Source organism: Sciurus carolinensis, unplaced genomic scaffold, assembly GCF_902686445.1.
Source record: "Sciurus carolinensis unplaced genomic scaffold, mSciCar1.2, whole genome shotgun sequence".
Lineage (NCBI taxonomy): Eukaryota > Metazoa > Chordata > Mammalia > Rodentia > Sciuridae > Sciurus > Sciurus carolinensis.
The window spans coordinates 13,204-26,406 of NW_025920373.1; positions in this window are offsets into that span (position 1 = coordinate 13,204).

Below are 13,203 nucleotides of genomic sequence, written 5' to 3' on the forward strand. Positions count from 1 at the left end.
TTCAACTCAAAATGGATCAAAGATATAGGAATTAGACCAGAGACCCTGCACCTAACAGAAGACAAAGTAGGCCCGAATCTTCATCATGTTGGCTTAGGATCAGACTTCCTCAATAAGACTCCCAAAGCACAAGAAAATCAAAGCAAGACTCAATAAATGGGATGGACTCAAACTAAAAAGCTTTTTCTCAGCAAAGGATACAATCAGGAATGTGAAGAGAGAGCCTACAGAGTGGGAGAAAATCTTTTCCACATGCACTTCAGATAGAGCACTTATCTCCAAAATTTATAAAGAACTTACAAAACTTTACACCAAAAATACAAAGAACCCAATCAATAAATGGGCCAAGGAACTGGACAGACACTTTACAGAAGACACACACGCAATTAATAAATATATGGAAAAGTGTTCAACATCTCTAGTAATTAAATAAATGCAAATTAAAACAACTCTAAGATTTCATCTTACTCCAATTAGAATGACTTTTATCAAGAACACAAACAATAATACATGTTGGCATGGATGTGGGGAAAAAGGCACACTTTTACATTGCTGGTGGAGTTGCAAATGGTGCAGCCACTCTGGAAAGCAGTATGGAGAATCCTAAGAAAACTCGGAATGGACCCAGCTTTTGACCCAGTTATCCCACTCCTCGGTTTATACCCAAAGGACCTAAAATCAGCAAACTATAGTAACACAGCCACATCAATGTTTATAGCAGCTCAGTTCATAATAGCTAGATTCTGGAACCAACCCAGATGCCCTTCAACAGATGAATGGATAAAGAAACTCTGGTATATATACACAATGGAATACTATTCAGCCATAACGAATAATAATATTATGGCATTTGCAAATAAGTGGATGGAATTGGAGAATATCATGCTAAGTGAAATAAGCCAAGCCAAAAAAAACCAAAGGTCGAATGTTTTCCCTGATAAGTGGAGAATGATATATAATGGGGGTGGGGAGTGGGGAATGAGAGAATAATGGGGGAACTTTAGAATATGTAGAAGGAAATAAGGGGGGGTATGAAAAATGGTGGAATGAGACATACATCTCATGTACATGTATGATTACACAAATAGTATGAATCTACATGGTGTATAATCACAGAAATGAAATTATACCCATTTGTGTACAATGAATCAAAATGCAGTCTGTAAAAAATTAAAAGCTAAATAAAAATAATAATCAAAAAAAGTTTGCAAATGTGTGAGTATTGCTTTTAATTTATTTTAAAACACTCCTGAATGAACTTGGCAGAAGACTGGCCATTCCTGATAACTTTGAGATTCCTCCCAGTTTTTCTTTAAAATCTCCTGGGGAAATAAACAATAACATTACAAATGGAAAAATAAAGCTAAGATGCTCATATGCAAAAGACCAGACTCATTCTCCATACCCTGAGTTATTCAAAGGATTGTACAGAACATATTTTTTGAATTAAAAGTCACACACTCACCATGTGAACTAGAACAGAATAGATGCTCACAAAGGAGACAGAACCAACTTCTGACTTGCCCATTTTATTACTGTGATACACCAGAGTAGCACTAACCAGAAAAGCAGACCTATTCCTCAACTTCATAACCAGTAAAAGCCAGATTTCTCCTTCCTATGCACTAGTCAGTAACTATTTTTTTTTTATTTTTGTCAATCTCTTCAGTTATTCATCTATGGCCATACTGGTAGTAGAAGGTGGGGTGGCAGGTATGGCAGAAATAATTAGTAGCTTTCACTGGAAGAAGCCACTCACAGACAAGGGGGATCTGAATGCTAGGCTTAGGCACAAATTGAACCGGATTCCTCTTATCAATCTTATCCTCCAACCTGGGTAGGAAAGGGACAATATTCAGACCCCTTCCCATGCCAGTGCTTCCAACTCTTCGTTAGAACTGAGAGGTGTGGTCTCAGCTAGAAAGGAAGGGAAAATTATGTGTCCCACTCCTCAGAAATGATCCTGAGCCAGTGACCAATACTATGCAAAAAGCTTGCATGAAGATGGGACAATGGTGTGGGACTGTTCACACTCCAGAGCCCACTGTGGGCTTAAGCTGAGACTGGACTTCAGCCAAACCCACATAGTCTTTCAGCCTCCTAAGCCTGGTGCTGCATCCCTTGCTCCCTATGTGTTTTAATGTGCAATTTCTGTCTCACTAAATCACAGCACAAGAAACCCCATCTCAGGATGCCCACCTAAGAAAATGTAGCAAATGAATGCCCATTCTAAGTGCACTTAGTATCTTATAAATAAAGATAACATAAAAATCTTTATGCACATAGTTGTTCTTATTTTATAAATTATAAGTTGAACTCCAAAAAACAGAGTCAGGATATCTTGTGGTCTTGAAATGCATCACCAAGTTATTTTTCTACAGGGATCATACCAATTGTTCTGTTTGCAGCAATATTTTAGAGTACAAGTTACAGCAAGGCAGTCAGCCCTAGAAAGCATCTTTAGTCCCAACTAGTAAGGTTATGTTATTCCTGCTTTTATTCGTGTGTCTTGGATTACTAATGAGGTTGAACATTTTCCCCTATTAGTCTACTGATTGCACTTATTATATGTGAATTTCCAATCTAAGAAAAAAATTCCACAACAGATTTCCAGAAGTTTCAATACCATGAGATTAATTGAAGTGTATGTGAGGGCTTTTCACTTGAAAGATAATTCCAAGTTGAAAAACTGGGCAAAGTCATCAGGTCTATTTTTACTGTGTAAAAAGGTTAAAATAAAGCAGATGTGAAACTAGCCTGAAATCTCTTTTCTTGTACTGAATTATTTGTCAGGGAATTTTAACTCTTGAACATACCTATATAAGAAGGCTGAAGAAATAATTCAATAGTCATTTGACTTAATTTTCACCCCCATTTATTAATAAAAAACAAAAGTGCTAAGTAAGCAGCCTAAACATAATTGTGATAAATGACCTCCTTGGCCTTAGTCCCTCAGCTCCATGGTAAACTACCCCTTGTTCTAGCGTTCCCCTCTCTACCTTTGTCCCTTTCTTCCTCTTTAAGTGCTTTAAAGGTAGGTGTTTCCCACATTTCTATCCTTGGGTCTTTTGATATTTCTCCTTTCCATGCTCCTTGGTGGTTTTTCAAAGTTAGATTAAACAATCCACAGTTATTTTTCCAGATCTTTCTATTTCATTCAGAGTGTGAGATTCCTCAGGGTTCCCCACAAGTTCATTACATTCATATTGGGGACATATTGGGGTAAGTACCATTCAGTAGGAAATATCACCGAGATAAAATGGATGTTTCTATGTAATTCCCAGACCACTAGTCTACAGTGTCAAGAGAGCTTGTTTTCTAAAGTATAGGAATATAAGACAGGAGTTGTCAGACAAATTCAGCCCTAGGGTATTTATTTTTCGCCTGTTGAGATTTGAAAGTACTTGCTAAAGTCTAGAACTGAAAGAGTTAATGTCCAACTTCCAAATTCTCTTTAAAAAAACAAAGATCTGATAATGTTAGCTTCCAAATTCCCATACAGCAAACTACTGGCCCCTTCTTTAAATGAACCACGCACCCTCCGGTTTGCTGCAGTCCTCACTAGTCCCCATTGCCATGACCCTCATACCTCTTTACCTCTTTCTTTGATACCCTTCCCTCTCTCTTCCCCTTCCTTCCTATGCATACTTGTTCCCTGGCTGAGATTCTCTCCCTTCATGCTTCCTTCAGTTCACCTCTGTGGGCGGCAAATCCTCCTCAGTTCACTAGGTGTCAGCTCTTCTCTATATAGCCTCTCCCAACCAGTCACTGTCAATACTTCCAAGTTAGTTACCAACTTCTCTGCAGTTCCTCTTTGTGACATGTATACCTGCATGTATTTATCAATAAACATTGAACACACAATGAATATTGAGAGATTAGCATGCAGCACTCTTTAAGGGGTTTCACACAGAAAATCAAGCAAAACATGGTTCAGGCAGCAAGGAGTATATAATTTGTGGGAAATTCTAGGTTAACAGGTTGAGTAAGGTACTATGAAAGCACAGAAGAAAGGTCACTTCATTGCAACCAGGCTTCCTGTTGTGTGATTTGAAGAACAAGGAGGAATTAGCTTAACTAATAAGTTGATGAAAAGTGAATTTCAGGGAAGGAGGCAGTATCTGAGAAGGAAACATAAACATACAGTGTGTATGGGGAATTGCAATCAGCTCCATATTGCTACAGAGATGGGTACATTCCCTGAAGTGGTAAAAAATGAGCCAAGAATCATTTTAACCTACTCCCTTTCTTCAAAACCGTTGGTTCCTTGGATCCCAAATGGAATTGCACAGTTCATTAAATATCACAACTAAAATAAATAAAATGAAATCTATCTTAGAAGATTTAACTTTTACCTTTAACTTCAGTTATATGATACTATGCACATATTTAGCTCACCATTAAACTTTCGGTAGAAGCCAGAGTTTGAACTGAGTGTGGAAGCAAGAATATAATACAGGCCATCTTTTACATCAATTCTATCTTCTGCCTTTGTTTCCATTACCAGGAATGTAAAAACTAAAGGAAAAGCTTTTACAAACATAGTCAATGGAAATCAAAGTCTTGCTCATGTGTCTCAGGAAAACTAGAACCAATTTTATCCAAAATTTGCCAAACAATTTTTTGGCAGTTGTGTGTTAATCAAATCTGATTCCCCACATCTCTTCTTGGGGATTGTTTGGCAAATATAAAGTGTAACTGAGTTAAAATCTTCCTCCCCATCTTCCCAGTGGAATTTTCTGCTTCAATGTCAGATAAATATTGCCTGAATTTATCTGGCAAGCAGACTAGACAATATTTTACATTTTCCCCCTGAAAACATTTCAAGATTTAAGTCATGAAGAGCCGAGACCAGTTTTAGCAGCAATTTGCTCTCCTTGTAGCTGCATTTTACTCATAACCACCTGGAGTATACTTAATACATATTAATATTGGTGTTTGCCTCTTAAAATTTCAGTTTTCATATACAAAATTTCAACTATATCTGCCACATATGACAAGTACCAATGAAAGATATTGGTTTTGAAAGCTGAAGTAACTGGTATTCTCTTTGGTGTTATGAAAATGAGCCCCCTGCATTCTTCAGCCAAATATCTTTCATTTTGGTCACTAACAAACTGCAGTATAGAACATAAGAACTTTTTCATGAGCATTCGAATCCTCACAAAGTAAGGCAAACACTCCAGGATTTTCCATGGGATTTGACATCTTGATAATGACAGCAATCATTCTCATAAATTACTGGGCAGGGTTCGGATGCTTAGCAGTGAATAACTGACTTTTTTTCTGCCAAATTCCTTGCTGTGAATTACATGTTGTTGGAACACTATTAAATGTTCATCCTTATTATTATCTTTTAGTTCATTTGTTTAGAAGAATTTTGAAAGGGTTTCAAAGATACTATTGGGTTTAGTTGTAGCCCCAAAGATTTGGGAACACAGCTTCTTTTCTTCCACTCCATCTTTATGCACAGTTCAAGCAGAAATGTATGGGGTAGCACCAAGTTCTTAGAGGTAATCATAAGATCAACAAATTACTAATTTGAAAACAGACTGATTTTGATCTTTTGCAAAACTAAAAGTGTGATAACATCAGGCAAAATATTTTCATGCATGACTGTATAATCCAAGATAGAAAAATTCTGGAATAGCTTCTAAATATTCTCTCAGATAAACTATTGGCAACACCCAGAATGCATGTTACCTGAGAAATTCACCAGTTTTGTGAAGTTTTGTCCTCCAGTGATTTAAAGGGCTACTGGGTATAACTCACAGGTAGTGTGCTTGCCTAGCACACATGGGAACCTGGATTCAAACCCCAGTACTGCAATAAATAAATAAATAAATTGGTGAAAAATTATAAAAATAATGGGCTATGATACACAAAATCATTTCAACCTTTGGAGTACTTCTTAATATAGTCTTTCGCTGTTGTTGTTGTTGTATATGGACACAATGTCTTTACTTTTATTTATATTTACATGGTGCTGAGGATGGAACCCAGTGCCTCACACATGCTAGGCAAGCACTCTACCACTGAGCTATAGCCCCAGCCCCAGAGTTCTTCTTCATATGTTCTTTTGTTATTTAATATCATGAGCTACAGAGAATTGCACTGTGTAGTAATAAAGTGTACCTACATAAAGATAAGAAATTTATGAATTTGACTTAAATTTGACTTAAATATCATTAAAGCTGAGATATGGGCTACCTAGTTATTTTCATTAGTTATTTTTTTAGACATAAAGCACATTGAAGAAGTTGAACCCATCTTGCTTGCAATATAGTTGGATCTACCTTGATACATAAGGATGTCTCTTCGAATTTGTTTCAGAGGTACTACAGACACTGCTAGTCAGCTTTTTATCACTGTGACAAAATACCTGAGATAACTTGTAAGGAGGAAAGGTTATACTTTGGGCTAGTGGCTTCAGAGGTTTCAGTCCATGATCACTTGGCCCGACTGCTTTGGGCCTGGGGTGCAGCAGTGCCTTATGATGGGAACGTGCAGTGAAAGCAGTTACTCACCTCACAGCGTGGGTAGGTTCCACCACCTTCCAATAGTTCCATGGTCTGGGGACTCAGCCTTTAGCATACGGGTTTTAGGGGGACATTTCAGATCAAAACTATAGCAACTGCCTTATAGAAAAGAATATTAATGAGGAATCTTTTGAAAAATATCAAGCTGGATTTGAAAAGTAACAGGCAATGCTGATGGCATGGACCATGACTGCCTACCTTCCCTTCATACCTGAGCCCAATTAGAAAAATAATTGTTCATTCTATGTGTGCACACACTTATGTCAGCAGTCTAAAGTATGCCACTTTTTAGTGGAAATTTAGATAGGGTTTAAAATGTTTTTATGATTCTCCAATTTCTTAGTTACTATTGGACTGAACTCTACTGTCAAACAATACCAAGATGTTTCAGAGAAAAATAATCATTGCCTCAGTTTCCCTACAAAATCTTCCTTCACCTACAAAGATATATTTACATTTATATTAACATATACAGGTGCTGGGTGGTAGCTCACTGCTAGAAGCGCTTGCCTCCCATGTGTGAGGCACTCGGTTCCATCCTCAGCACCACATTTAAAAAAATAGACATTGTGTTCACGTACGACTAAAAAAAATCTTTTACAAACATATACAAAAACAAGTAGTGATTTCAATTATGAGATAGCATTATGTTGCAGTTTCCTGCAACTTGCTTTATCACTTAACAGTTTTCCTAGATGATCCATATGGTCCACACACAGACATATAACTCATTTTCTATTTAAAGAACATCATAAGCTGAGATTCTAATTTAATTTATATTAAAATGTGTTAAAGCAGAAAAGGAATTCTCATCGAACTGTATTCCCATGCAGTAACATGGCATCCATGTCACTTACTGAGGTGTTGGTACTTAAGAAAGTTTACAGTGTGGACATTCTAATTGTTTATTAAATGCACCTTTTATAGTTGTGTTTTTGTTTTTCCTATCACTAAAAGCATCTTGTGCCCCTGCGGCCCTGGACGCGACCGGACGCGCTGGGACACAGGCCGGGGTCGCGGGCACCAACGGCAGCGGGACCAGAGAGAAGCCTCTGCCATTCCCGACCTAACCCTGGTGAAGGCCCCACACGGGAGAGGGTCCCCGAGATGGCCCCGCCCAGTCCCCTGCCGCCCGACACCAGCACCCACGGGCTCATGACGGGTCCCCGTCACAGCCACCGTCCTCCTGGGCTGGCGGGAAGCCCACCTGGTGCACCGACAGCCTCCACTCCCGCCCGGACCCCCGCGAGGCTGCCGCCACACGCTGCTGGGCACCTGCCTGTTCTTGACAGACCCGGCCAACTTCACGAGGGGTCGTCTGCGCCCGGCTTCCTGGCCGCCTGCGACCCAGACTGGAGCCGGGTCAACTGCTGGTCTTCGTGCCACCGGGGAGGGTGCGCAGGGGGCCCTGCCGACGTCGCCGCGGCCGGGCGCTCCGCTCTGGACGCTCCTCCCTCGGGCTGTGCTGCGCGCTGTTCTCCGCACCGCACCTGCCCGGCTCCGCGGGAAGGGGGCGCGGCTGCTGCAGTCTGGGGGCCTTCTTCCGGGTGGCCTTCACCCTGTACGTGAGCTACGCCTGCGTGTCCAGCACCACCGGAGCCACGTCCTCGTCGGCCTCCTGCAGGGGGCCTGGTGGCTGGTCTCCCTGTAGGCCGGTCATGCCCTGGGTCCTGGTCAGCAGGAGGGCTCGACAGGCCTCAGGTTCCAGCTAGCGGCAGTGGCGAGCAGCAACCCGGGGGGCCCTGTGTCCCTTGGGCTGTCTTTCTTGCTTCTTCAGGACCCCCTCCTGCGTGGGGTGGTGAAGGGCCCGGGAGCCAGGCACCTCACGCTGCATGGTGGGTGTGCACATGGGTTTCTAGTAAAGCAGGCATTTGTTGAGGACTGTGCTGCCAGGACGGCCCCGTGCTTCTCTGTGACCAGAACCCAGTTCTCTCATGCCCAGAGGGCCCGAGCAGAGGGCCTGCAGGTTTTGGATGACAGGGCTGCAGCAGGGAGGAGGTCTGGCCTGGGAGGCAGCAGGCTGAGTGCATTGAAGGAAGGCATGCCCCCCATGCACAGCCAGGCACCTGGGCCTGCAGTGGCCTGAAAGACCAGCCACTCTCGCTTGCTTCCCGAGCCCTGCCCTCTCCACTCCTCAACCTCTATATGCCCCCAAGGCCTCCGAGCTCCTCCATGTGTGGTAGGGATCCTGCCCTCTGAACTGCCAACCCAGCAACGCCCCTCTCCTTGCACAGACCAGAGGTCCAGGTCCTGTAGGAAGCACTTCCATGCCTTCCCTGTCCCCCACTGAGCCCTGCAGTCCTGCCCCTCTGCCCACCCAGCTGGTTCTGAAGCCGAATGCTGGGCTAGGGCCTCTCAGTCATTTCAGAACTTTCTGGGCTTGCCTTTTCAGTTGGAGATTGAGTCATAATTTTTTTATCCAAAAAAAAAAAAAAAAAAAGCTTTTGTTTTCTATTTATATCTGGTTCTCATTAGCATGTTTGACTTTATCATTGGCCATTATCTCTTCCCTCCTTGGTAAGATTATACATTCATGCTTGTTGTATATAATGTGTTATTAGTCAATATTTTGTCACTATAATTAAAGACTGGAGGCAGGCTACTTATGAAGATAAATTTATTTAGGTCACAGTTCTGGAGGTTAAGGACATGATGGAGCACCAACTGAGTTTTGTACAGAAAAAGCAGCAGCCAGAAAATCAGTATGTTTGGATCAGGTCCCTAAATCTCCATTCCTGCAGTGGCGATGTGAATGGGTCCAGATGTATACTTGGACAAACAGCAGGTTGCATTATAAGAAAAGAACACTGAAAGTACTTGCTAAAGTCTAGAACTGAAAGAGTTAATGTCCAACACAGCCCAGCACATGGCATCCACAGAGAGAACTCAGACAGAGTTCTGAGATCTCAGGCTGGTGTCTCCCAGCACAAAATAGGTGGCAAGCTTTGGGGTCATTTCACAGTGCAAAATGTGTGCTGCCAGGTCTACACATTTGACTTTTAAGGGTTACATGAGCCCTTAATACCTGTTGTGCCTCCCCTGACTTGCTTTGGCTTTGCTGAAACAATTCAAGTGTAGACATTTTTGCACTGCAGAAAGAACCCCCCACCCCTACCCCACCCCCACCTCATTCTTTTCAGAGGAAGTCAATTCCCAGGGTTGAAATTCACTTTCTTTAAGGGAACAGCATATCTCAACAAAAGAAAAAAAGATTTTGGCAAGAACTCAATACTACAAATTCACCTCATCTAATAATTTAGGTCAATTCATTGATGATGGGCAATTCATGAACCAGTGAACTCAGTCAGTTGCAGCCTAACTAGGATGGGGAAAACTGCATTTAAAAAATTCATTCAAAGTGCAAATACCTTTTGGAAAGCATGTGAAGGTAAAACATCAGGTTCAACACAGAAATGTCTTTCCTCTTGACTTTTGTTTTCCACCATTAAAGATCCTTCAGTCTGCTTTGGGAAAAAAAAGTTTTTCATAAAAGTTGATTTTTAGAAGCCACACAATCTAAAGGAAAGCAAGTTGGACTGTAGATTATCAACAAGAAATTAATAAGTTCAGTTTATCTCCCTGACTTTTTGGTGAGAAATACATTTATTGATCATGTCCTCTATTTTTATTGAAGTCACTTGACAAAAACTGAACTATAGGTTATTCTGTAGGAGAAAATGTTGATGCTGCCGCTCCAAGACCAAGCTTCAATCCCAAAGCCCAGATTACCTGGAGATGCTGCCCATCCAGACCAGCCAGCTAGTAGTTTCTAAAGCTTCAGTTAAAAAAAAGAATAAAAGGGAGACTGGGGGAGGGGAGGCAAGAAAGGAGATTGCCAAGTCTTGATACCTGGGGTAGAAAAGGAGGTTATAGAAAAGGAGGTTATAGAGTTGCCCCTTGGCAACTCTGATATTTGCAGGTAAATGGAGGGAGTTGGAGAATATCATGCTAAGTGAAATAAGCCAATACCAAAAAACCAAAGGCAGAATATTTTCTCTGATAAGTGGATGATGATACATAATGGGAGGGGGGTTAGGGGAAGGGAAGAATGGAAGAATGGTTCTGTAGATGGAAATGGGGCAGGTGGGGGTGGGGGAAAGAAAGACAGTGGACTGAGACAGACATCATTACCCTATGGATATGTATGATTACATGAATGGTGTGACTCTACATCATGTACAACCATAGAAAGGAAAAGCTGTACCCCATTTGTGAATCAAAATGCAGTCTGTAAAAATAAAAATAAATAAAGTTTTTAAAAACCCAATCATTTGCACAGATATATGTAGAAAACCACATGCTTAAGAAAAATCTCCACGTCACAGTGAGGTCATTAAAATCTTGGAGAAAGATGAGGTTTTTGAGAACTGTATAACCCAATACACTCCAATATGTGCATGTCTGTTGTGGTTGGTATTACTGTGTTCACTGTGTCAGGTTTATTCCTCTCTGAGAGAGAGATTGAGAGTGTTTTGCTTCCCTGGCCCTTGAAAGCAGGCGTGGCCCTCAGACTTACTTTGCCCAGTGATGTGCATCACTTCCAGTGCTGGACTCCCAGCCCTCTCTACACCTGTGCATCAAAGTGGTGTCAGAGTGCATGCAGAGGGCAGCTGTGCAGGAACTTTTCTGGGCTCTTGGAGAACTTAGGAGAACAGGACATGAACATTGTTTCTGCTGATCCACTTTGATTCTGGACTTGTTTGTTACTGTAGAACAACTTGGCGCATCCCTGGTAGAGAAACTTTTGAAATCACATTTGCATTCATTTATTCATTGTGTCTTTTCTGAGCTTCTACTAAATGAATAGCAATGTTCCAGGACTGGGGACATGACTGTGAGCAAAGACAAACCTCCCTAACCTCATGGAACAGGCATTGTGGGCTTTCCTCATCTAACTTGACACCATGAGCAAATCATCTTTTCTATTTTCCTTCCAATCCTTCCTCAGACTTGATGATGGATGTCATGTTCTGGCTCAAAGACTTGCTGAAACAATTTCAGAAATTGCTTTCCGTTCTTTCCATGTCAAATAAATGAAAACTCAGCCAGCTACTCTACTCCATTTTTAAAATCTTTTCTTTTTTTGCTAAAACAAATTTCTTGAACCTCTTAATTTTTATCACTAGTGCTTTTTCCAACTCTGCAGAAGAAGCACACGTGAGGACAGGTAGAGAACAGCTCAGTTACATGGAGACACAGATGCTGCACAATGTTCTGTGACAAGGAAGGAGGAGAATCCATCTGTACACATTGACTCTGAAGCATGCTTCAGCTCTGATGTCTTAGACATTATCATGGTGGTGGCACGGATGACAATAGTAGGATGCAGAGAATGTTACTGTGGTTTTTGTTTTTACTTTGTGAATATTTATGCAAAATTACCCATTGTTATTTTAATTTGCATTTCTCTGATGCTAGTGACATTGAGCATTCTCTTCATATGCCAATGGACTGTTTTATTTCACTTGCAAATTTTTTGTGCATAAATTCTGCTCATCTATTGAATTGACATTAACAGACATTCTGTATGTAATCCAGGAATTATTCATTTGCTACCATACATGTAATATATCTTAGTCTGGTATAATTCCTGGTACAGGGGATTGAACCCTGGAGTATTTACCTCTGAGCTACATCCCTGGCCCTGTTTTATTCTGAGACAAGGTCTCACTAAGTTGCAAAGACTTGCCTTGAACTTGCAACCCTTTTGCATTAGTCTCCTGAGTAGCTGGGATTACTGGTGTGTACCACCACACCCAGTCCTTTTTCTTTTATTTCCTTTTTAACATTTCAACTCATTGGTTTTCTTCATTATAAATTTTGGGTTAGATGTGTTGCTACTAAGCAACTAAAGGTTCTCTGAATCCTACTCCCAAGATTATAAAAATATTCTCTTTTTCTTTCTTCTAATATGTCTATAGTATTATTTTTATGAACACTTCAATAAATTTGGGGTTTTTTTCTTCAATAAGGTGTTAGGTAGAAGAATATATATTTGGTTCCAATTACCCCAAAACTTTTCATTGAATTTTATTCTTTTCTCATTAATTTTAAATAACATTCTACCTCAATCATAGTAATTTTAATGGGTAAATAAATCAACCTGTTTCTGGACTATATACTCTCTTCCATAAAAGAAGAGAAAAAAATTGGTCAATTTTTCTACTCTGGGTCAGTATAGGCCCATTTAAATCACTACAGCTTGGAAAGTGCATTTAAGTATCTGGGCCAGCAGGGCACCTTTCATAAGGCTTATTTTCAAAGACAACATCAATTCTAATCTTTGCAAATATAATGAAAAATCTTCTGGTTTGGTGATACATCATAACAGAAATACAACAAACACATAAGTACTTCAAATGGACAAAGCAGGGCAATTTCATCTTCTTTCATTCTGTCAGTTCTAAAATTTCAGGGACACTTGTCCACTAACAATTGCTTTGTGCTTCTCTCATGACAGACTTTTATCTCTGTTTCTATTCTACTTCAAAGGAAACCTGCACTCCTTGATGAGCACAAAGTTCTATGTCACGTGTCAGAGAAAAACAATGAGGATGATCCAAAACATCCTTCTGGAACAAAGGAAGGATATTGCTATAACTGTTAAAAGCAATATTGTATAAATGAACAAAGATGTAAGTCATATATTTGCTCTGGAGGAAAC